Source organism: Acinonyx jubatus, chromosome A3, assembly GCF_027475565.1.
Source record: "Acinonyx jubatus isolate Ajub_Pintada_27869175 chromosome A3, VMU_Ajub_asm_v1.0, whole genome shotgun sequence".
Taxonomy (NCBI): Eukaryota; Metazoa; Chordata; class Mammalia; order Carnivora; family Felidae; genus Acinonyx; species Acinonyx jubatus.
Window position 1 is genome coordinate 115,369,143 of NC_069388.1, and position 23,822 is coordinate 115,392,964.

The 23,822-nt window shown below is 48.9% G+C and overlaps 1 long non-coding RNA gene across 6 annotated transcripts in view; it reads right to left on the bottom strand.

Moving 5' to 3' along the window:
- Window positions 1-678: 678 nt before the first annotated feature.
- The window catches only part of LOC106967876 (uncharacterized), a 38,100-nt gene continuing 14,956 nt past the window's right edge, over window positions 679-23,822 (bottom strand). For 3 of the 6 annotated variants that reach the window (XR_008289603.1, XR_008289601.1, XR_008289600.1), the window contains 2 exons: window positions 19,299-19,342; window positions 13,216-17,506 (listed from right to left, as the gene is read on the bottom strand). This is a non-coding gene — a long non-coding RNA (uncharacterized LOC106967876). Of the gene's footprint in view, window positions 10,467-11,123; window positions 11,626-13,215; window positions 17,507-19,298; window positions 19,343-23,822 lie in introns of those variants that run through there. The other 3 variants (XR_008289605.1, XR_008289604.1, XR_008289602.1) reach the window with 3 other exon arrangements.

Sequence of the window (23,822 nt, forward strand, 5' to 3'; positions counted from 1 at the left end):
AAGTGGTATGACCACTATGGAAAACAGTCTGAAGCTTTCTCAAGAAATTAAAGATAGAATCACCATACGATCTGTAAGTCCCACTTCTGGGTGTATGCCCAAAGGAAGTGAAACCATTATCTCAAAGAGGTATCTGTACTTCCATGTTCATTGTAGCACTGTTTACAATAGCCAAAGCATGGAAACAACCTAAGTGTCCGACAACAGGTGAATCAAGAAAATGTGATATTTTATACAATGAGATGCCATTCAGTCTTAGAGAGGAAATCCTGTCACTTACAACAACATGGATGGACCTTGAGGGCATTATGCTAAGTGAAATAAATCAGAGAAAGAGAGAAAGACAAATACTGCATGGTATCATTTATATGTGGAATCTTAAAAAAAATAAAAAGTCAAATGTATAGAAACAGAGGAGAAAAGTGGTTGCCAGGGGGCTAGAGGATAAGGAAAATAGGTTGGTTAAAGACTACAAACTTCAGCTATAAGATGAATAAGGTCTGAGGATCTCATGTGTAGCACAGTAACTATAGTTGAGAACACTGCATTGTATAATTGAATGTTTCTAAAAGAGTAGAATTTAAATGTTCTCATCACCCACCCCCACAAAAGGTAAATATATGAGGTGATGGATGTGTTAATTAACTCAATGGGGGGGAATCCTTTCACCATGTGTGTGTGTATAAAATCACATGTTGTACACTTTAAATACCTTATCAATGTTGTCAATTATACCTCAATAAAACTGAAAGAAAGAAAATAATTGAGGCCAGAAACCAGTGGGCCAACATCTCTAAAGAACTGAAAGTAAAAACTTTTCAAACCAGCATTCTATATCCAGCAAAACTATCCTTTAAAAACAAAGGTAAAATAAAGGTATTTCCAGATAAAGGGAAACTTAAAAAATTCACCATTAGCAGATCTTAGTGCAAAAAATGTTAAAGTTCTCAGGCTGAAGCCAAATAATGTAAGAGGGGAAATTTGGATCATTAGAAACAAAGGAAGAGGATAGGAAATGGTAAACAGCTAGGTAAATACAAAATCAAATCTCTCATCCCCACTCTGCTCCACCCAAGCCTGCTTTTCCAGTAGGTTTACTTATCTCAGTGATTAAAACTCCATTTTCACAGTTTCCCAGGCAAAAAAACAAAAACAAAGCCTTGGCATGAGCTCTTCTTCCTCTCACACCCCAACAAGTGTTCTTGGCTCTACTTTCCAATCAATATATATTCAGAATCTGACCGTTCTTTTTTATCCCTATTTACCTTCCTGGTCCAAGCCCCTGCTATCTCTCACCTGGATTACTGCAATAGTCTGTTCATCAATCTTCCCTAATTTACCCTTGCTACCATACAGTAAATGGCACATGACACAGTCACTCTGCTGGTCAACACTCTCCGTTGGCTTCCCACCTCGCGCAGAAAAGAACAGAATTCTTGTCACAGTCTACAAAGTCCCCATGTGGTATGACCCCTGCCACTTCTCTGCCCTTCTTCCCCCACCCCCTCTCCTTGCTTACTCTGATCTGGCCACCTTGGCTTCCTTGCTGTTCCACAAACACATTAGCATACTCCTGCCTCCGGGACTCACTTCTCTCCCCATTACTCTTTTCTGATATGTAAGAGCAGGCTCATTCCTTCACTTCTCTGTCTACATGATGCCTTATCCATCCTAACCATCCTAAATAAACCAACGATACAACATACATTCTCTTCCTCCCGTGTCTTATGTTAGTTTTCTGCATAACACTTATTGTCTTCATATTTAAATGTTTGTTGAACAAATGAATGGCCCAAATACCTAGAATACAAGGCTGAAGGCTCAGATAAAGGCCTAAGAGAGCTCAAAGGAGGAAACAAGTATTTATTGAGCATCACCCGTTTCTAGCACTGTTGGCTAAGTTATATCATTTGATCTTCATGACCATCCTGTTAACTAATTTGTTGTCATTAATTTAGAGAGAGATATTGAGGCCCAGAGAGGTAAAGAGATTGCCAAGGTTACGTGCATAGTAAATGGTGGCAGAATTCAAACCTAGATCTTTATAATTTCACTTAGATATTCATTTCATAACTCAGCTCCCCAAACCGTATCTGGTGCAGGTGAGGGAAGAGGGAGGAAGTATCTGGAACAGTTTCCTGGAAGAGGTGGCACCTTGGTTCCTGTGAGATAATAAAAAAAGTATCTATTAGTCTGTCCCTGGTTCCTAGCACAGAACTGCTAAAACCCTTGTAATTCCCTAAGTGATAAGAGCACTAGAAGCATCTTTTGTTCTAATATGGTCTTTGACCCTAGTTCCTGACACAGGGCTTTTAAATCCCTTGGAATTTCCTGGATGACAGCAGTATCTTTTGTTCTATTGAGGTGACTCTTGGTGGGCTTCTGGATGAGGGCCGGTCACCAGAACGACAAAGCCATAATGAGAAGCTTGGAATTTTCAGCCCTATGCCCCCATTCTCCAGAGAGGGAGGACAGGCTGGAAATGGACTTAATAACTTGATTACACCTACATGATGAAGCTTCCATAAAATCCCAATTGTATGGGGTTTGGAGAGCTTCCAGGTTGGTAAACATGTGGGGGTGCTGGGAGAGTGGAGTGCTCAGAGAGGGCATGGAAGCTCCTCATCCTTTCCCATGTATCCTGCCCGATACATCTCTTCCATCTGGATGTTCATCTGTAACCTCTATCATATCCATTTAAAATAAATATAAGCATTAATTAAACTGTTTTCCTGAGTTCTTGTGGGCCACTCTAGCAAATTACTCAAACCTGAAAAGGGGGTTGTGGGAACCTCCAATTTATAGCTGATCAGTTAGAAGCATGGGTGACAATCTGGACTTTCAACTGGAATCTGAAGTGAGGGGGTGGGGGACGGTCTTGTAGGACTGAGCCCTTAACCTGTGGGACCTGATGCTACCTCCAGGTAGACAATGTCTGAATTAAGTTAGGACACCCAGCTGATGTCTCAGAATTGCTAGGTGTGGGGAAAACCCCACACATCTGGTGTCAGAAGTGTTGCAAGTGTGATAGTAGTATGAGTAAAGGAGACACATAGGAAAGTTTCTCCTAACATAGTTCCAAGGGATTAGGTATAGGCAAGAGGTTAGCATTGCTCACGCTTACAAGGAGTTGGATGGAGTATAAATTTGCTAAAAGGAAAGGGACGTTCTAAGACATATTATGTAAGAGATGAGGTGATACCGAGAGCAACCCTTTCTGCTTCACAATTCTGCCTAAATTTCTCAACAATTACAGTCGTCCCCAACTGGAGCCAGTGACCTAGACAGTAAGGATTGTGAAACTGAATAAAGTGGAGCCAGGAGGCCAGAAGGGGGAGCTCTCACACTGTACCACTCACAGCACTTCTCAGACCCAACAGAGAGAGTTGTATCTTGAATTCGCAACCCAACCAGGAAAAGCCTATTTTACTGACTCAGAAAGAGAAAGGAAGATTTTTCTCCTTGCCTGGCAACAAACCAGCCAATGAGAGACTCACAACTCAGCCAATGAAAAGCCACTACAACTCCCATTTTACTCCAATGGACTTTTCATTTACAACAGCCCCTCCCAACTTCCCCCTTCTACTCTGTATAGCAGTGTTCCTCTCCTTTGTGCTCCCCACTTGCCTATGGCTTTTGCTGTAGCTGGCTTGTCCCGAATTGCCAATTCCTCTGTGATTCCTGAATAAACCCGTTTTGCTGGGAGAAAGACTGGCTGTTTCACTTCCTTTTTTCGTTAGTTTGTTTTAATGTTTATTTATTATTTTGAGAGAGACAGAGCATGAACAGGGGAGAAGCAGAGAGAGAAGGAGACACAGAATCTGGGGCAGGCTTTAGGCTCTGAGCAGTCAGAACAGAGCCAGATGCAGGGCTTGAACTCACAGACCGGGAGATCATGACCTGAGCTGAAGTCAACACTCAACCGACTGAGCCACCCAGGTGCCCCCTGGCTGTTTTACTTCTAAGGTCAACAGGATGATAATCTAATGATCTCTTATCCTTATAGATTGCTTTAGAGTTTACAAAGTACTTTCACATATACTACCTCATTGATCCTGTGACAGTTCTGTAACTAGGATAGGGCAAGTATTATCTTCCCCATTTCATATATGAGGAAGTGAAGGCTCAGTTATTAGACACCAACACAGGTCTTTCCACTTGAGGGTCAGTGCTCTTTCAAGGTAGTGAGATCTCCAGCCTTGAAGTGTTTGGTGGAAGACACAGGACTCCATGTCAGATTGGGGTGTGTGTGTGTGTGTGTGTGTGTGTGTGTGTGTGTGTGAACAATGGTAAAAGAACAAGACAAAATCTGTGGACTTCATGATCCTGGTTCAATCAGTTTTATAAACAAGTATTTATGATAAAATATATACAGATGGTCCCAGACTTATGACGGTTTATGATTTTCTTACTTTATGATGGTGTGAAAGTGATACACAGTAGACATTGTACTTCGAGTTTTGAATATTGGTCTTTTCCCAGGCCAGTGATATGCACATACCCTCTTCTGACCCTGAGCACTGGCATCAAGCTGCAGCTCCCAGTCAGCCACGTGATCATGAGATGAACAGTCAACACACTTACAGTCCTCTGTAACCATACACCTGTTCTGTTTTTGACCTTCAGTATAGCATTCAATAAATTACATAAGATATTCAACACTGTTACGAAATCGTTTCTGTGTTCGATGATTTTGCCCAACTGTAGGCTCACATAAGTGTTCTCAGCACATTCAAGCTCAGCTAGGCTAAGCTATGATATTCAGCATTTTCAACTTACGATATTTTCTTTAATTTTTTAATTTTATTTTTTCAAGCATGTGCTTGAGAGAGCGTCCACAAGCAGGGGAGAGGGGCAGAGGGAGAGAAAGAGAGAATCTTAAGCAGGCTCCATGCTCAGTGCAGAGTCTGACATGGGGCTTGATCCCATGACCCTAGGATCATGACCTGAGCAGAAATCAAGAGACGCTCAACCGACTGAGCCACCCAGGTGCCCCACCTTACGACATTTTTAATTTATGGTGAGTCTGTCAGAACATAATCTGATTGCGAATGGAGGAAGATCTGTGTAACATAAAATTTAACATTGTGATCATTAAAAAAAATTTTTTTTAACATTTATTTATTTTTGAGACAGGGAGAGACAGCATGAACGGGGGAGGGCCAGAAAGAGAGGGAGACACAGAATCTGAAGCAGGTTCCAGGCTCTGAGCTGTCAGCACAGAGTCTGACACGGGGCTCGAACTCACGGACCACGAGATCATGACCTGAGCCGAAGTCGGATGCTTAACCGACTGAGCCACCCAGGCGCCCCAGTAATCATTTTTAAATGTACAGTTCAGTGACATTAAGTGCATTCACAATGTTGTGCAACCATCACCACTGTTTTCAGAATTTTTTTTGTCATCCCAAACTAAAACTCTGTACCCATTAAACAATAACTCTCTGTTCTCCTGAAAACTATCATTCTACTTTCTGTCTCTATGAATGTAACTATTCTGGGTACCTCGTAAGAGTACAAATACAATATTTGTCCTCTTGTGTCTGGCTTAATTCACTTGGCAAAATGTTTTGTGGCATTTATCAGAATTTCACTCCTTTTTAAGCCTGAATGATATTCATCATATATTTTTACCACATTTTGGTATTTTTTCATTGTTGCCATGGTTCAGTCTTGCTGACAAAAGACTGCAGCCTCCTTCATCAGAAATATTTTTCTTTAGGCTGCCAGTCCTAAGATCGAAACATACCAGCATACTATCTCCTTACCTCAGGGAAGCTCCTCTTACCCCCACCCCCCATGCAAGCAGGGCTATTTGCACAGAGAATTACCTACTTGGGATTAGATCCCATTGTGAGGACCAGACTTCCTAGAAGTTTCTAGTCTTCTAGAAGACAGTACTGTGCAAGGGCCAGGCACTAGAACTTCCCTTTCCTTGAAGAATAGAAATGGCAAAATATTCCAGTTCCTCTTCCTTCCCCAAACTCAGAAATGTAGCCCAGCTGCTCAAATTGCCTGGGCCAGGGAGTGAGAGAAAGGTGGCCCGTGGGGAACAGTCACAGTTTTTCCCCTGTTCCCTCACACAATCTCCCAAGAACCTTCCATCCTGCGTAGCCACTGCCCACTAAATGCCAGAACAGGGTGGTGTGGCCACCTGTTGGGCACCGGGGGTGGTGCAGCCTTGGGGCCCAGAGAGGCCACAAGGTCCACACAGGGATCCCTGCTCTATGCCATCACTGGGGAAGGAAAGGGCTTGCAGGCTGAAATTGCTTCTGGAGAAGCTAGATAAAAAGCAAAAATAAAAAACAAAAGCAGCCCCTACATCCAGACAATGGAATTTAATTCAGCGCTAAAAAAGAAATGAGCGATCAAGCTTAAAAAGACACAGGAAACTTAAATGCAAATTGCTAAGTGAAGGCAGCCAATCTGAAGAGGCTACATACTGTGCGATTCCAAAGATAGAACATTCTGGAAAAGGTAAAACTGGAGACAATAAAAAGATCAGTTGTAGCCAGGGGTTGTGGGGACAGGGAGGGAGAGAAGAATGAGTAGGCTGAGCACAGGGCATTTCTGGAGCAGTGAGACCACTTGGTAGGGTACTATAATGGTGAATACATGCTGTCATACATTTGTCAAAACCCAGGGAATGTGCAACACTGGGAGTGATCCTTAATGAAAACAATGGACTCGGGGTGATTGCGATGTGTCAGTGTAGGCTCACAGACTGGAACCGATGCTCCCCTCTAGAGGCGGGTGTTGGTGGTGCTAGAGGCTGGGGGTTGGGGTGGGGAGGGGGGGGATATGGGAACTCTCTGTACTAGCTGTTCAGTTTTGTTGTGAACCTGAAACCGCTCTAAAATATAAAGTCTACAAAAACCAAACTCTGTGCTGTGTCACAAGGAGGGCCACTTTGATCCTCACAGCAGTCAGTCACTCAGTTCCAGCTCAGAAAGCCCTGCTGTCCCCCAGGAGCCCTCACAGCCCCTCTCTCTCTCCTGGTGCCTTTTCCCCATGGGCAGGGACAACAGCCACTCCTTCACCTTTTTCGCGAAGTGTAGGAAGAAGCTCTCTAGAGTCGCTTCAAGTCCTCTGTTCTATTCCAGCTTAAATGTCACCTCCTCGTGAGGTCTTCCTTGACCACCCTGACCCCCAGCCTCTGCCCATCCCATCTGGTTTTGGGCCCAGCCCTCATCACTACCTGAAATTAGCTACTCGCTTACACATTTCTTTTATATTGCCCCATGACAGAATATAAGCCCCACCAAGGCAGGCACTGTCCCTAGTGCTCAGACAGTGGGTGGCACAGAGTAAGAGCTCAAAAAGACTTGTTGACGGACTGAATAATTGTGTCAGTGACCAGCTGCATAACCTGGGGCAAGGCAGTTAAACTTCTCCAGACCCCAGTCATCTGTAAAATGGGCAATTAGACTTAATGATCATCATCTCTTCTTGCTGCAGCGCTCTGAGCATTCCAGCAAGCGTCAGAATGACCTTGTTATTCCACTTGAGGGCTTCTGCCAGGCCACGGGGTGACTGCGAGGTATTTAGGGAGAGAATTCCTAGCGACCCAATGTTGCCTGACCTCCCCGGGCTAGGTGTGTGGGTGGAGAGGTCCAAACGTGTGCTGGGTGGGGGCGCCTGGGTGGCTCAGTTAAGCATCTGACTCTCTATTTTGGCTCAGGTCGTGATTTCACGGTTGTGGGATTGAGCCCGTGTTGGGCTCTGTGCTGACAGCACGAGGCCTGCTTGAGATTCTCTCTCTCTCCCCCCACCTCTTTCTGCTGCTCCCCTGCTTGTGCTTGCGCACTCTCTTTCAAATATGAATAGTTTTTTAAAAAAGGGTTGCCGGATGAATTGGGGCTCGGGGGAGTCCCTAGAAGTACATTCTAGGAGTCCCCTAGAACATAAACCCCAAAACAGCAAGGATCTTGTGTTTGTCTATGCCATGTGCCGAGAACAGTGCCTGGCACACAGTAGCCTCCATAGTGGGTGAGTGAAGCACACACAGTGCAGGTGTTTCCCTTCCCGGGCGAGTATTGTCTGGGTCATGTGTGGGATGAAAATAGCAATGATCGTCCCTCCCATTGGCGGAGCCCTCTGCAAAGTGTTTGCACCTGCATCATCTCATGTGCCCTCATGACAACCCCACGAGATTAGTCCCATTAAGTGTTATTATCCCCAATTTACGGATGAGCTAACTGAGGCTCAAGGAATTTGACCACATAGCTGGTAAATGGCAGAGCCTGATCTTGGACCCAGGCTTTCTTTTGTCCCGGACCCAGTGCTTGGGTGTGTTGCTGGCCACGCAAAGCCCTGAGTGTGAGCAGGAGAAGGAAACCTGGTGTTACAGCCAGGCCCTGAAGAGAGAAAAAGAGGAACAGAGAAAAGTGCTATGAGCCCTGGAGAGTTCATGGGGCTGAGCCCACGGTGTGCTGGCTGGGGTGGAGGCTAAGTGAGCAGCAGGGGGGCGGGGCAGAGACCCCCCTCCAACAGAGGCCGATGACCCCATGCAGGGAGCTGCTAGAGAGACTGCTAGCCTCACGTAGGCTCCACTGCCCCTCAGGCCCAGACACGCACGGCTCCAGAAAGGTCCTTCACAGGGCACAGAAGCCAAGGATGTGGGCAAACTGGTTTGAGGCACACAAAAGCCAACTCAAAGCTTCTTCCCTTTCCCGCACGATGCACGTACCTGCCCCTCACCCCTATGCCAAGGAGAACTCTTCAAAATGACAGTTACCCACCTCCAAATCTGACTTTGCCAAAGTCACTCTCGTGTCACCCCGAGTCATACCTACACACACAGCCGCCCAGACTGCTCCCCGTGGGGGCCCCCAAGCACAGCCCTGTCCTGCCCTCACCCACCTCCACCTGTGGAAGCCGTCTGGCCTCATCCTGCAGAATCTTCTCTGCTTTCTGGGCCTAAAGTGCCTGCCCTCTCCTGTATGCCAAAGCCTGCGGCAGGCCCTCTGCCCTGGCTCCTACCACTGGAGCCTTCCACACCGTTAATGCATATGTGTGACTACTTCCCCTCCGCAGCTGTCAACCCAACCCCCCAATCCCCCCAACCCCCGTGGGTAAAACTCAAGCCCCCGGGCTGGGCCCGACCTGGCACAGGGGTCACAGAAGCAGTCACCTTGCACCAGCCCACAGCAGGGAGCCCCGGGGAGGGGGGGGCAGTCAGAGGCCATCACACGTCCCTGAGGACTTTCCCCCAGAAGCCACCAGGCAGCGATGAGGAAATGGGAGGTGGGGTAGAGGCCGGAACAAATGGGAGCCCACACACCTGCCTGTGTTAGTCACCGAGGGCATGCAGCCGAGCCGAAGTCATCTCTAAAGCTGGTGCAAGCAGGACAGGTGGGAAGAGGGAGGGCCCATCTGCAAAACCGGTGGGAAGACGCACTGGGTCAAAATGTCCTTCTCTTGCTGGAGGGACGGTTTTCCTTCCAGACTCCCCAGTAAGACTCGAAATAGCAAGAAGACGATGTCTTGATCAATCACAGGCTATATTTTGGGTTCGCTCCATCAGTCAATATGGGCTGGGCCCCGTGGCCTCCCCTCCTGCTGTGTGCCAGACCCTAGAACTTAGATTCTACCTTCTGGCTTCAGATGGAGCTTGGGACGCAGCTTTCCCTGCCTGCCGCTCTGGAAATGGGCGCCGGAGGTCCACCAAACAGACGGTTAATACCGCCAAGTGTAGCTAATAGTTATTTATTGATCACATGTTCGTTGATTGCCTACTCTCCCGGGCCTCGTGCTAAGGACTTCACACGCATTCTCATTTACTTAGTGGGGTAGCTCCCGCAGATGATTCTGGTGGCTTCTGTGGGGAGGGGGCAAATCCAACCTGGGTGGGGTGACCAGATGCCCTGACTTGCCCCGGACAGTCCTGTTATATGTCTGTTGTCCCAGTATCACCATCAACAGAGCCACCTCTCACTCTCAGAAGTGACCTGATGAGGAGATAAATGATGGGTTTGGGGGACTCTCCCTGGCCTGGCGCCGGGGAGCTGTGTGTGATGCACCTGTTCCCCAGAGAGCCACCCGGGCGTTGCCAGGAGGACACTAGAGGGCGCCAGTCAGTTGTGCTTGGCCTTCGCATCTCCAGAGGGCCCAGCAGCCCTGCAAGGCCAGTCTTGGGAAAGCAGAGGCGGCAGGTGGGGGGTGAGCTGGGAGAGTACCCAACAGAGCCCTGGCTGAGCCCCTTCCTGGCCTAGATCCAGCCTGGCCCACCTCCTCTTCCACCCCCCATCCACCCAGCCCAGCCCCTGAGCAGACAGAGCCCTCTCCCTCCAGGGACCTGGGAATCCTATGAGGGAGGAGGGGTCCCGGCACTGTTTCCGTCTCTTCCATTTCAGCCTGGCCAGGCCCCTGCCAGCCTCTTCCCCAGGATGTCGGATCCAGTATGGTTCACCCTGGGCTGGAGGCCTCAGACCATGAGGCCTGGGACTGGGCTGCAGGTGGTCGTTCTGGAAAAAATAACGAGCAGGCCAGGTATCAAGGAAACTCCTCAGCCCTCCAAGGGGTGGGTGTGGGAGTGAGGAGGACAGGGGACAGGAGGTAGAAGGGCTGATAGAGCACTTGGTTGGTTGTGTGTGTGTTGGGGGGGGGGGTGGGACCGGCCTTCTCCTCCTTAACCCACTCTCACTAGCCTTGAGAACTCAGGCACAATGCTCAGGCCTCAGTGTCCTCTCCCTTGGAAGGGTCAGAAGGCTTGTGGCCCACAAAGAGCCCACATCTCACCATCCTGGCCTGGCCACTGCCCCACCCAGCACTCTGCCCTGCAATCACAATCAGACGCAAGATTGGTCTCCAGGGGGACAAACTGTTCCCGTTCAGACAAAACCCTGGCCCCGGCCCAGATGACTCCTCTCCAGCAGTGGGTCTGAGATTGCTGGGGCACCAAGGCCCAGAGCAGGGGCGAGCACGTCTGCTTCCTTAAACAGGACGCCCCCAGGCATCTATCTTCAGTCCTCTCCCTGAGAAGGCTGCACCAAGGGCAGGCCTGGGGAATGTTAGAAGTGCTCTGGTGCCCAACAGACTTGGGCATGGGTTGCAGCTCTGATGTTGGTAGCTGGGTGATGGTTGGCGAGTCATTTAACTTCTCTAAGCCTCAGATGACTCACCTGCAAAAGGTACTCAGAAGATCTATTTCGTAAGGCTGGTGTAAGATTAAATGCAATGACGAACATAAAGTGCACAGCTCAGGGCCTGGCACCCAAGTGAACAGCGAGCAGTGCTCACAGTGGAGGACGCCCAGAGCAGCGCCAGCGTGGCCCTTTAGCCCCAGCCCAGCTTTCCCTCTGTCACAGGAGTCCTTGTCCATGAGAGAAGAACAAAGACGGACCTTGCAATGCAATGTGGTACCCATGATACACACGGCTGAACCTTCTGTTTGACAGTGACATTGATGGATGTAGGCAGCCATGGATGCCTCCATGCCAACAGTTTCAACCTTTTCAAGAATCACTAATTCAGGGGCGCCTGGGTGGCTCAGTCGGTTAAGCATCCAATTCTTGATTTCGGCTCAGGTCATGATCTCACAGTTTGTGGGACGGAGCCCCGCATCGGTTTCCGTGCTGACAGAATGGAGCCTGCTTGAGACTCTCTTTCTTCCTCCCTCTCCCTCTGAAAATAAATAAAGAAGCATTTCAAAAAGAAAAAGGATCATTCATTCATTCATTCATTCACTCATTCTTTCGTCCCAGATTACAACTGTTGTCCTGACATAATTATTAATAGCCTCCTTTCATTCTTGGAGTGTCCCAGTTTGGATGATAAATTATGTGATCGCCCTACTTGGCCAGATCCTGTGCTAGGCACTGGAGATTGGGAGAGGGATGATGGGCACTCCCCCTGCCCTCCAGGGCTCCCTCCACGGAGACTCTGGAATGCAGTGTGAAAAGTGGGGCTGGGTGGCTCAGTCGGTTGAGCGTCCGACTTTGGCTCAGCTCGTGATCTCACGGTCTGTGAGTTCGAGCCCCGCGTCAGGCTCTCTGCTATCGGCGTAGAGCCTGCTTCGAATCCTCTGTTCCACTCTCTCTCTATCCCCCCCCACTCATGCTCTCTACCTCAAAACTAAATAGACATAAAAAAAAAAAAAAGAGTTACAAATATCCCGTCTGTTCTATGGGATCGTAGAACACGACAGTGATCTAGAGGCACACTCTGAACGGCCAGCCCCTCATAACTTACGCCAAAACACAACCCAACATTTTATGGAATGGGGGGAGTCTTAAGGAAAAGGAAAGGAGGGGCAAAAGGAAATGAAAGAGACAGATGTCTCCCCAGGATGGCTGGGGCCCGTGGCCGGAGCAGTCACCTCTGGGCTCCTGCCTGATCATCTGTGTGGTGTTGGGGCAGGGTGACCGCCCTCCCCGAGGGGCAGTAGGCAGCCAGGCGTGAGTGTGTGGGCGAGGGTGGTGCCCCCCCACACCCATGCCAGAACCAGACATGCCTTGGAATGTGGAGGCTTTAAGAGGCCACACCCCATGTCAAACATCCTCCTCCTTCCCCCACCTATGTCCTCCTGGGTGCCCCCTCCGTTAGCCGGAGAGCACTAGAGCGCCATGTTTACAACGGGGTCTGTGTCTGTCCAACCGTAGGTGTCCCACAGCAATCCTATCTGTCCCATCTCTCATCTGGGGATACATCTCATGGCTCTACGTCCCCATTACCCGAGAGTCGTGACTGGGTGAAAATCATGACAATTCACGGATCCTGGGGGAGTGTGGCCTTATTTAGATGTGCCGCCCCCAGAGGAGGAAGAGGCGGAAGGAGGGGGAGGGGGCTGAGAAGCAGACGGGAGTGAAAGGAGAAGAAAGAAGGCATAGGTGATTCTGAGAATTGAGGGTAGCTAGTGACGTCACCACGGGGAGTGTTTCACCCAGGTCAGTGGGTGGGGGCAAAGCATGGTGACTGGGGCCCTGTGACTCAGTTATGAGCCTGGCCCCTGTATCCAGAAGTCCTTCATTTAGTAAGTCATTAATTCTGTCAACACACGTTTATGGAGCTGTTATTATGTTTGAGACACTGGACTAGGCAGCAGGGAGGGAGAGCGAGCTGATGGGGGGCGGGGGGGGGGGGGGGGGTGGGTGGTGCTGGGAGATCCAGGCCTGGCAGGAAGGGAAGTTCCCCTGCAGGGTGTAGGTATGCAGGGAGGTGGGGGGAGGCAAGTCTCCTCTCAGAGGGAGTGGCCAGGGAAGGGCCAGCCGGCTGGGATAAGTCCCCGTGGGAGGAGTAGGCAGAAGCCAGACGGAGGAAGGGGAAGGAGGGAGGGGTAGGGAGTTTCAGGCACAGGAAGGAGATTCGTGCTTGAAGGCACGGAGGGTGGGAGGGAAGGTTTGGGGAACTGTAAGTAGTTCCTGAGAGGGTGAAGGGAGAGGCAGCGAGAAATGAGCTTGAAGAGGTAAGAAGGAAGAGGTAAGAAGTCCTAAAGGAGTTCAGAGGCCGTCTCCAGGTGGCGAGGCCCCCTGACGGGGAAAACCTGGGAGAGTGTGGTCAGATCCCCCTCCTTGGGAGAGGAGACTCTTCATGCGGTTCCGCAAGTGACTGAGAGACCGATGCCTGGCTTGCTCAGGAGACAGGATGGGTTTCAGGGATGGACCTCTTACAGGGCTCTGGCCTGTGCTGGAGGTGCCACCAAGCATCCCCCACACCACCTCCAGCGACCCTCGGAGGTGTCCCCCAGTGGCCGGACGGAAAGGCTGAGGCACTTGAGGCAATGAGCTGGCCCTGGCTTCTCAGCCAAGAAGCGGGCAGAGCCAGGATCAGAAGCCAGGGCTGTCACAGCTTCCGAAACTGGCCACCACGAGGCCTCCTTACGACCTCCTGATTGAACTCACTTTCCAGGATATTTTACAGCTCCTTCTGGGCCACAGCCAGTTTCACAGGGTGCCCTTAACAACAGCCAGGCTTCCCTGTGATGTAGGGTCCACTCAGCCTGGGCCCTCTCAGCCATGCTCTATCTGATCCCATCACAGATCCAGAAATCCTGGCTCCCTAGTCAAGGGCTGGGCAGCTCCTAGCTGTGTGCTCCCTCACTGTCTCGAACCTCCATGTCTGGGGGGGAAGCTACCGGGGGGGGGGGTCCTCCTGAGGGAAGTGAGGCCACGTCCTCCTGTGAGGCCACAGCCCACCAAGATGATGAGGGCTCCCAGGAAGGACCGTCCCCATTGGAATTCTCTTTTGAAAAAAGGAGATCCAGGTAAGAACCATGAGGATGGGCCCCTGGATACCAAGGGATTGTTTCTGTGTGAGCAATAGCCACATCTCCCTTGTTCAGGCCCATGGTGGTTCCTGTCCACACAGAAGGAAGGAAAGACCATTTCCAGCTGGCCTGGGGTGCCAACATTGCCAATATTTCCTTGCTGGCAATAAATTCCCAAATATATTTTTGCTTCTCCCCTCTAACGTTAAACCTTGGGTATATTTCAAAGGAAACGCCACTCTGCCTGTTTCTGATTCATACCCGCTGAGCTCATCAAAACCAGAATTATTTGGTAATAGCTGTTGGGTTTACTGGATGTCCTCTGGGATCTGTAAAAATCTCTGTTCCTCAGAAACAGGAAGTTTCAACAGGAGGACAGAGGCTGGTACAAAAATCAAATTTGAATTCTTTCTGACTATTGGAGAGGCACAGGGTTCATGGCATTTCCTTCCTTCAGCCAATCAACACACATGGATTCGATGCCTGCTGTGTGCAGCAGCTAGGAACACAAAGATGATTTTTAAAAAGGTTTTTTAAATCTTTGTTTTTGAGAGAGAGACAGAGTACAAGTAGGGGAGGAACAGAGAGAGAGGGAGACAGAGAATCCAAAGCAGGTTCCAGGCTCTGAGCTATCAGCAGAGTCCGACGTGGGGCTCAAACTCACGAACTGCGAGTTCATGACCCAAGGTGAAGTTGGACGCTTAACTGAGCCACCCAGGCGCCCCACAAAGATGGTTTTTAAAAGGGGCTCTGAGTTAATTTGAAGGGCTGCCATAACCGACCGGATGGCTTAAACACAGATATTTATTTTCTCACAGTTCTGGAGAGAGATGCCCAAGATCAAGGTGTCTTCAGGAGTTTTGAAGGCTCTCCCCTTGGTTTTCCCTATGGCTGCCTTCTCTCTGTGTCTTCACATGGCCTTCCCTGTGGCTGTGTTCTGATCTCTTCTTATAAGGATACCGGTCACATGGGATTAGGGCCCAGATGACCTCGTTTTAACTTAATTAGCTCTTTAAAGACCCTGTCTCCAAATTCAGTCACATTAGGACTTCAACATATGAATTTGGGGAAGGGGGGTGAAATACAATTCAGCTGATAAGAGGCTCTGATCTCAAAAAGCCATTCTCCCATGACAATGTCTCTTTGATCTCTATCTGAGGTTAGCAGCCCAGATGAGGTGTTCTAGGCTATAATCCCCAGGCTGGTGTAGACTTTCCGCGGCAGGATGATCCAGTGGAGAGCATGGAGCCAGCTGTCAGATCTGGATTCGAAGTTTGCCTCCCTCGCTCACTAGTCGGGTGATGGAGCCCAAGTTATAAACCTCTGAAGCCTCAGTTTCCTCATTTGTGTAATGTGGATAATATTACCTGTGTAGTATACAGGGAATTTTTGTGAAGATCCAAAAAGATAATACATGGAAAACATAGCACCATGTCCAGGAGCATAGTAGGTGCTCACAAAATGGAAGTTTCTTTTCCAGGTGTGTTTTCTGTCAGGTTTCTTCTACCAGAGAATGAAGGATGTATCACAACCATTCTTGGGCAGGCGGAGTATGCCAGGAAATGTAAGAAACTCGGGCACAGGGTTGTCACTGCCTTGGAACACATTCCACCCTTAAGACAGCCAAACCTGAGAGCAGGAGGGAGAAACGATCCGGGATTGGACCTCACCCGTAACCCCCACTGCTGAGACCTCTGTGAGAATGTGGTGTCGGAAAGTAGCAGGGGACAAATATCAGGTCTGGGCTGAGCCCGGCTATAGAAAACTGATCTTGCAGAAAACAACAAAGCCCAAAGGCTGACAAAGCCCTCTGGCCAAAGGAAGCCTTCACGGTCCAGAGGTGTAGCGTCTAGACCAGTCGAGTCATCTGGATTCTACTCCCATCTCTGATATTTCCCAGTGGTGGGACATTTGCACCCACCAGACCTCTCTGAGCTTCAGTCCCCACAGAGGGACAAATGGAATAGAGTGTTAGACTGATGTGAGTTTATATATTATTAAGAAGTCCAAAAGGCACTGAACCGGCACCCTCCTCTGGGCTACCACACTTTCTCAGCTGCCTGGGGCTGAAGGGGGAAGTCCCTGTTGCTCTGGTTTCTAGTTTCCTTAAACTGCCCACATTTACACACACACACTCTACACATGAAAGCAGATTAAGGATGCATATCCAGCTTCGGAGTAAGAGGGCTGAGGGCTCATCTGGGTCACATGGCCGCTTCGACATCTCCCACCCCCACCTGGGAGCCCTCTCCCCCTCCCCCATCCTCCCCAAATTACTCACACTCCTGGAAACATGACTGATGACTTCAGGATGAGTAAGAGGCCGAGCACGTCATGGCCCAACTGCTGGCAGGGTAAATGAGTTCAGTGCTCCCTTGAGCAGGGCCACTTAGACATGTGCCAAGAGTCCATTCTGGGGGAAAGGGGTCACGGGACCCTAAGAGCAGCTCGGTTTGATTTAGCAATGAGCCAGAAGTCCTTTGACCAATTTCCCTGTTTCCAACCCCTGAGTGATGACCGCCTTCTCAGCTTGGGGTGACTGCCCCAATGCCTCTCTGGGAGGCCTGGGCAGTGGGGGCAGGGGCTCACACTGAGCTCTAGGACACTGTGTTTCTCTGACCCAAGCACCCCTGGCCTCACCACAGCACAGCATGGCCCATGGCAACCTGAACTTGGCAGCCCAGCCTGGACTGCTTTGAAAGGGCCCTAATCCAGGGCCCGACCTACAGTGTGCTTGTGTGTTTATTCTTTCCTGCACACCCTAATCCGTGGTGCCAGTCAAGCAGGCATTTTTGGTCTGTTTTCCATTTTCCATGTGTCCCATTTCTGAGCCTTTGATGGAAATGGGATCACAGCAAAGGGGTGTGTTAACTCAACGCGTCTTGAAATGCCAATTTTCACATTCTTGGAGTTAAGGTAAGGGCTCAACATTCTAATATAAGCAAAGCAGCACACAAACTGGACTGTCCTGGCACTTAATAAATAGGGCTGAAGCATCAGTTTCCCCATACCTAATATGGGTGGAGTCAGGGCACGGATGGCGTGGAAAGGAAGGCCAGGACAGTGAAGGCTGAGGCAGCCTCACCTCAATGTCCTTTGCAACCAGGGCAAGATGGTGTCCTCACCCTGAGCCTCTGCTGCCAGACGATCACTCCTGTGTGGGGAACAGGGCTCACCCTCGAGCTTGGCTCCGTGAGGATATCAACATGTTGCTTGGGATCCACCGTGATGTCCTTCAGATTGCTCAAGAGTGATGCATTACATGTAAGGACTTTATTAGGGTGTTTCAGGACGGAGAAACTAGAACGCAGAAGAACATATTGTGAGGATGATTTGTTTGATGAAGTCTGAGATCCTAAAGGCAGGGGCTGGAACACAAGTGAGGCAGGCGCCCGATCCTTCTCAGCCAGCTCCTCTCCCATCAGAAAGGATGGGTCTTCTGCCCCCTCCCCACTTTTTATTAACATTAGACTTAGTCATTTAAATACAGTTTGTTAGAAGATCCATATAAAGCCAGAATAAGCCTTCAGCAGTAAACTCAGAGATGTTTAAGAGACATTTCTTTCTTCTCAGCTGAAACATCTTTGCCACCAGAGTGGCAAAACATTAATTGCCGTGGATTTGTGACCCCTCCCCCTTTTCTTAGCATCAAGACTGATTTTCTAGAGTTTTACAGAGAGTCAAAGCACTGGGGTGACTTCCTGCAGGGCCACCTGTCCAAACCTCTCCTGGGAGGGTCATCATTCTGATCCACAGCCCCTTCTGGGTGCAGCTCTCCCCAGGCCACATTGAGGGTCCAGCATTCATTCTGCTGTTCCTGGGCCATCAGAGATGGGGGGCTCTACAAGGCTGCCCCATGCCTCCTTGAGGTCTCCATGGCTCCTGAGATCCTAACCCCAGATTTAAGGGTGTGTAATTGCTCTAATTCCTTCTACACAGCCTAGGGGATTTTTCTGTAGTCTTAGAAGTGCTATTAACTGGAAGTAGAGGGTAGGGATGGGGGGTGGTGCTCTCTAGCATGCTGTTTTCCCCAAACTTTATGTCTCTATTCCCCTAAGGACTTAGATTTTCAGAACCAAAGCCAAAAAGTCTCCCTTTATTCCTTCCCTGTGTCTTGGGATTGTGCTCACTTCCCCTTGGCAGTCAGCAAATAATTGCTTGAGTGGTGAAAAGCGCGAAAGATAAATACTGGAAGGAATGAGTTGGTATTTCAAAAACTTGCTACCCCATAGAGGATTTTCACTACATGATTTAGGACCTGCAGTTAAGCTACAGCAATCAAGGTAGTACATACAGTATTGGCATAAGAATGGACAATGGGATCAAGGGAAGAGTCCAGAAGTAGACGCACACAGGTGTGGCCAACTGATTGTCAACAAAGACACCATAGTAAAGCAAAGTTTTAAATTTTACATGGTGCTAGAACAATTTGATAGTCATATATTTAAAAATGAGCAATCACCCTTACCTCACATCATACTCAAAAATTTCTTTAAGGTGGATCACAGACCTAAACACACAAACTAAAACTATAAAGCTTCTAAAAGGGAACAGAGACAGAAATTTTCATGACCTGACAGAAGGCCAAGTTTTCTTAAACAGGTCATAAAATCACAAACTATTACAAAAAAATCAATTGGACTTCATCAAAAAAAATTGTTTTTGCAATCCAAAGACTCTGTTAAGAAAACAGACAAGCCAGTCTGCAAAGAAATATTCACAATATATATATCTGACAAAGTGCTGGTATCCAGAATATATAAAGAATGCCAACAAATCAATAATAAAAAGATTTTTTTAAAAAAAATCAACCCAATAAATGAAAGAGAGCAAAAGACTTGACCTGACAGGTCACAAAAGATTACAAGTAGCCAATAACCAAATGAAAATTGCTCAACATCTTTGTGTTAGGAAATGTGCAATAACATTTCACACCCACTGGAATGGCCACACTTAAAAAGAGCAACAGTACCTAACGCTGGTAAGGACATGGAGCAACTGGAACTCATACATTGTTGGCGGGAGCATAAAATGGTACAACCATCTTGGAAAACTATTTAGCAGTTTCTTACAAAGTGAAATATACGCCTACCTTATGATTCACTGATGCCATTCCCAAGTATTTATCCAAGAAACCTGAAAATGCATATTCACAAAAATTGTCCAAAAAGTTTCATAGCAGTTTTGTTCATAGCAGCAAAACACTAGAAATGACCCAAATGTCCATCCACAGGTGGGCACATAAACAAATTATGTTATCTTCATATAATGGTATGCTACTCAGCAGTAGAAATGAATAAACTACTGATAGATGCTACATGGCTGAACCTCAATATTATGTTGAAAGAAAGAGAAGCACAAGCATACATATGGGGTGATTCCATTTTTATGAGATCTAGAACAGGCAAAGCCAATCCATGAAGATAGAAATCAAGACATTGGTGGCCTTGAGACAGGGGGGTGGGTGTGGACAGAAAAGTTCTGGGGATCTAATGTTCTGGAAATCATTATCACAAGGTGACTATGATTATAATTAAGACTGAAAAACAAAAAATGAGAAATATGGCAACTTTGTGTGATGATGGAAATATGCTGTACCTTGATTAGATACATGATTACATAGGTATGTATGGTCATCTGTCAAAACTCATCAGGTTTTACACTTAAGATCTATGCATTCACAGTATGTAGACTACACCTCAATAAAAAAAAAAAACAAAAACAAAAAAACAGTTGCCAGGGGCCAGGGAGCAGGTGAATTGGGGAGTTGTGTTTAATGGGTATGGAGTTTCAGTTTTGCAAAACGAAAAATTATAGAGATCAGTTGGACAACAATATGAATATACTTAACACGACTGAACTTAATAAGGTAAATTTATGTTATATGTATTTTACAATAAAAATGAACACAACATGCTACCACAACCTAGCAAACCTTGTTCATGAAGATTCAAACACAAACAGCTTAATTTCTTTCTTTCTTTTTAAAAGTATTATTTATTTTGGGGGGTGGGAGAGAACAAGCATAGGAGGGGCAGAGAGAGAGGTGGACAGAAGATCCAAAGCTGGCTCCGAGCCGACAGAACACAGAGAGCCTGACGCGGGGCTAGAACCCACGAACCATGAGATCATGACTTAACCAACTGAGCCACCTAGGAGCCCCTTAACTTCTTAATATAATATTTATGTGGACTCTTGAAACAGAAGGGCCAAGGTAAATCACAGGTTACATTGGATCACAAAACAGTACAATAGGAAATAAAATATAACATGCAAGTATTGCCATGATCCTGCTCTCGGAGCACCTGCTATCTAACTGTTGGCAGTGAGTGTCCCCCAACAGTGTCCTGGCTTTCCAGATTGCACCATGATGGGTTTTGAAGGGAAGGTCTCAAATGCTGATATTGCTCGTACTACTAGGGAAGAGAAGTTCCGGAACAACTTTCTGATGAATCCTACCCTAAAGAGCCTCATTTCTTGTGTCTTCATATTGGGTCTTTAGGGTCTCTCTCATTCCCACCCCACTCCCTGGGCCCAGACCCCACCTCACACAGTCAGGGAGGGTTGGTCAAGGTGACTGGGCTCCTCCCACATCCTGCCCTCTGGGCCCTGCAGGCCTGCTCAGTGGTGGGGCTGGCTGGTGGGGACCCTGAGCCCTGAAGCCCTGTGGTCCATGCTTATCATGTGACATGTTTGCCATCCTCCCGGATGGGGAGGGTCCTGCCCATCCTCCCCTCTGTCCCAGGCAGAGGACGAGGTCACTCTGCAAGCCTGGCCTCAATGCCCAACATCCTGCTCACTTGGCAGACATTCAGGAGAAAGTGTGGTTGGGGGAGGGGGTCTTGAATATTCCAGAGGTCGTGACCTTGCTCTCTACTTCCGTCATTGCTATGCCTCTGCACTCAGCATGCATCTTCTCCATCAGCCCAGTGTCATGGTGGCAGACATGGGCGGTGTGCTGGGGACAGTGGAGAAGTGAGCGGGTGCCCCTGTGGACGTGAAGTCCTCTCTGTAGGGCTGCCTGGCTCTGGGGCTAAAGAACATCATGGACCGTTTAAATTTCAGTCTCTGCCCACCTTGACTCCCCAGGGGACAGAGAGAGAATTAGCTGGAAGGTTCAGGAGACCTCTCCTATGAATCCATTTCCTGAGAAGCTGGCCCCACAAGCCCAGTCAGTATCCTAGAGGTTTGTGTGTGCCAAGAGGAGCAGGCCCTGCCTCGGGTGTGTGTCGTCTGTGGCAGGGCCCAAGGAAGGAAGAAGGTGAGGGGGCGTGATGAGCCTGGACTCCACAGGTAACACCCTACGTGGCCTTGGCCAAGTCTGTCATCTGTTAAAAATATATACATATATGTATGGCAGACACGAGCACAGGGCTTTTTGTGCTGAGGTCCTCAGCACTGGCTAGGACTCCCCTCTGGCTCTGCCTGTCTGGGAGCCAGGCTGGGGCAGGGCTGAACGAGAGTCGACCCCCCACATGTGGCTAACGTCCAGGCCCACTGCGTGGCTGAGGAGTGATGTTGTCAGTGGAATGGGGGTGGCAGCAGCTGTGGAGCCCAGATGGGAGGAAGGCACACAGAAAGGGCACCCTGGAGAAGCAGCGAATCGTGAATCATGCTGTTCATTAACTCAGGCTCATTAGGAGGCAAGCATGAGGGCCCCAGTTTTTACCATCCCCATCATCCTGCTGATGGGGCCCCCTACCTTCTCACCGGTCCTGAGTGCCCGGGGGGAAGTACATGCTTTCGGGGTGCTTGGCGTGGATGGCTGCCTTGTGAGAAGGGGAAAGAGAGCTGGCATTTATTAAGCATCCCCCGCATGCCGGGTCTGTGTTAAAGTTTTCGCAAGGGTTATACCTCATTTGTTCCTCACAATACCCTGAGAGGTGAGATTCATCATTCTCACTTTGCAGATGGGGAAATTGAGGCTCAGAATGGAGAGTGGACTTGCCCAAGTTCTCCTACTAAATTAGGCATAGCCTCTTCCCCAATCACCTCATTGCTTTCATCACAATATAGAACTGTCTTACTTGTAAGACTGAAGATACTTCTAGATTTTCTATTCTCGATGCCTCCAATTATGGCTGTCACCTGCCCTAAGAATCAGCCTCTGAGTCTTTCCAACAATCCCCTTCCCTTGCTGGAAATGGAAACTTCCTCCACAGAGACAGCTTTTAATGGCCTAGATGAAGAGTACTCCCCAGAAGAGGGAAGGTGGGATTTTAATCTTTCTGAAATAAATTGGAAAAATAGAGGTAAGAACAGCAACTACCATGAATGGCAGAGATATCTGGCAGAATGAGCATAGACTGTCCTAGAAGCCCAGGGGGCCATTGTGTCTGGAGTACAGGGACTGGGGCATGGGGCGCAGACAGGGAAGAGGTATGCATTGTATTCCATGGGCATTTTCCTTAGGGGCGATGGTGCCCACCCACGGCCCTGAGAAGACGAGGCAAGAGAAGTCAGGTGGGCAGCTCTACCGGGTCTGGGACTCGGAAGAGAGAACTGGGCTGGAGCTAGATCAGAAGTTGGGCTGACAAGAGCTCCCCCAAAGGAGGTTTGATCTCAATACCTCAGAGCCTGCCACAGCGAACTGCAAAGCTGGGAGCTTGTGATATGGGAAAGAGAGTCCAGAGGAACAACCTTGATTCTGGGCCCTGCCGCACACTTCCCACAAGTCTGGTGTCCCCAGATGCTCACCCTGTGTTGCTAGACCCAGCAGCATCCGCCGGAGGTCCCAGAGCACGTTCTTAGCACCACAGCTCCTCAGGCCTGCCTGTCCTTGTCTTCTCCGTAGCCTTCCCCTGGAGGCCTCTGATCCCCCAACCCCATTTCTAAACTGGAGGCCTCCCAGCGACAGGCAGAACCCGGAAGGCAAGACTCCAGGTGCACACGCAATGGTGAAATGTGCAGGTATTTCAGCAATGGTCCTCGACGGACCCACTTCCACATACCCACAAAACCAACCTGTGCTGAAAGGCACGGGACAACATCTCAACAACGGTGCAGTGTCCCCTAAAGACTCTCAGTAGCAAATGGACAGCCCCTTGCATCTGGCTGGTCGTTCCTTGGAGGACTGATTTCGTCCAGAACTCCATGGTCTGCTGGAGATCTTAGGTGACGGCGCTGCTTATGGAAACCAGGCAGGCGCAGGAAGCCCTGTCTCCTGCCAACGATGCTCAGCCCTCGAAAGGACAAGGTGGCCCAGCAGCAGCTGTGTCTGCCCACACAGAGCCAGGGAGCAGGGAACTCATCCTGACACAGACATGGGGGATGGCCAAGGTGTGAGGCCCCTGCCCATGATTCCCCAGTGACTGCAGAAGCTTCTTGCTTTTGAAAGTCCCAGGCAAGGGCTTAGCTGGAGGAGACAAGAACCCAGTTATGGCTTGGGCATTCTAGCGTCTCTGTAATGGGCTGGAAACCCTATGAACTTGCATCACTTTCCTGAACAGTAGATTTGGGTGTTAAAAAGTGTTAGTGAGATGTCTTTTAAGTATTTAGAAATATTTCCCAGCCCTACCACCAAAGACGAGCGTTTGTTTTTTAAAAATAAACCCTTGGCAAAGATGCCATGTGGTGCCTCTCGCAGGTGACGGTTGTGCAAGACGGCCCGCCCACC